This window comes from Pteropus vampyrus, unplaced genomic scaffold (assembly GCF_000151845.1).
Source record: "Pteropus vampyrus isolate Shadow unplaced genomic scaffold, Pvam_2.0 Scaffold131, whole genome shotgun sequence".
Classification (NCBI taxonomy): domain Eukaryota; kingdom Metazoa; phylum Chordata; class Mammalia; order Chiroptera; family Pteropodidae; genus Pteropus; species Pteropus vampyrus.
This window is the reverse complement of record NW_011888912.1, coordinates 2,331,372-2,333,453: the sequence shown is the minus strand read 5'-3', so window position 1 is coordinate 2,333,453 and position 2,082 is coordinate 2,331,372.

Below are 2,082 nucleotides of genomic sequence, written 5' to 3'. Positions count from 1 at the left end.
GGGTTCCGGGCCCGGGGCGCGTTCCAGGCGCGGAGAGCGCCGCCTGCGAGGGCAGGTGCAAGGAGCGCCGCACCCAGGGGCACTGCGGGCCTATTTGTAAGAGGCTCAAGCAAGGCCCGCATAGGGACGCTGGGGTTTTCTTGGCTTAAGTTTTTACTTTCGCATGTATGCGAAAAACGAAACAAGCCTGTTTTCAAGCGTAAAGCGGAGAAACGGGACAGCACCGTTTCGGCCGGAGGGGGGGCGGGGTCACCAGTCATGCGCAGAAACGCAGTCTGACCTTGTGACCCGCCGCCCGATTTCGCTGTGAACCCACGCCTGCGCTAAGACAGCGTCCGCTTTTTAAGAAACTAAAACCCAGAGCCCGGTCTAGTGAGGAGAAAACCAGCAGGTCAGTCCCGAGAGAAGGGCATCCTGCAATACAAGGGCCAGCACACCGCAGGGCTGCCGCAGGCGCCGGAAACAAGGAAAGGCTGGGACAGCCTCAGCCGAGAGCGGCCCGCGGAGGCAGGACCGCCGAGTGCACCCGCGGCTTTCCCGACGGGCTCCAGAACAGAAGAAGATGCTAAGTGAAGGGTAAAGAGGTTCGAAAGGACGAGGGACGCGGCTCCAGGCATCCGGACCGGCGCGCTGAGTTTCACAAACAAGGCTGGTCGGGGGAACTGCGTGTGTGGAGAAGGAAACTCCATACTACGTATTCAGTTTTCCTGCATATTTAAACTGTTTTTTGAAACATAAATCTTATTAATGAAAAAAAATAAAGTACAGAGAATGACAGCAGGGCCACCAGAGCATCGCCAGGTAGCAGGTGCGCGTGCAGACAACTCGCTGAGCGTCTGAAACGCCGACCAGTGCCCGGCACGTCAGGCCCCGCCGCGACCCCTCACCCGCCACGTCTGCGCGTTGGTTTCTAACGGCATGAGCGAGGAGCGTGAAGGAGCAGGCGGTCCCCGTGCTACAGAAAGAGTCGGAAGTCCAGGAGACCAGTACCTCCAGTGACTCAGGGGGACCTCGCTGGGATGGCAGCAGCGAGAAGGAATAAATACACGTGCCATCAGCTGGGAACCTTCACGGTGCAAAGACAGTTCTTTGCGAGCACGGATCTCTGCTGTCGTGTCTTAAATAAAAGCTGTTGAGTTCGGATACTTAATTTTCAGGGCCACTTTGAGGAGGCAGATTTGGGGAGACTGAATTTGTCCAGCTACCTTGTTTAATTTCTATTCCTGCCCAGAGCCAGGAACCAGCATATAAAGGAGCAACCGCACACGCTTCCAGATGTCACTGTCCTTAGGGGCCCTGGGTTTCTCCTTTGCCCTGGAGGTCAGTTTGCACTGCTTTGGACTTTCGTTTTTGAAACAAGTTCTAACATAAGTTCATTAATTCAAGTGGCGAAAGACAGAAGCAGAACTGCCCTTTGAGCCAGCTCAGAGAGGGGACTGCTAGTCACGAACCCACTTCGGTGGCAGGCCAGCAGCCTCCCATGACACCTGGAACCCGCCCACCTCAGAAGGGACTCCTGCCAGTCTGAGGACTCTCCACAGGGGTTTCCTGACTTACAGACGACCGCCACGTAACCTTCTATCTGTCCTCTCATTGCCAATATTCGTCCCCCCTCCCCCACTTAAGGCTGCGGACTCAACACGTGAGAAGGCCATGTTATTATAAAGCCTAGTATTCTAATTCCAGTTCTGACTTTTAATGAAACTCCTTTGCTAATCAAATCCCAGACTTCACAGAAGGGAACAAAAACAATTACCTGAGCTCAGAGCTGTTCAGCCTAAGGCAAGACAAGGGGACACGAAAGGCCCGGGTCAGCATCGGGGTAACCCACCGGCCACCACGCGGCAGAAATCAATAAATCAATTACCAGAGACCTGGGCCCCAAAGCCCAGGGGCGACACTAACTCCAATCTACCGGTATTTCGTTATCCAGAAAGCTGCAGAGGACAACGTTTCCTCCTCTCGCAGAAAAGGACTCAGACACGCGATGTCCTGGAGGGACTGAGAGGGACTGAGGGGTAACCCAGACAGGTCACTGCAACCGCAGGGAGGCCAGAGGGACACAGAGGATGGTGTCTGGCC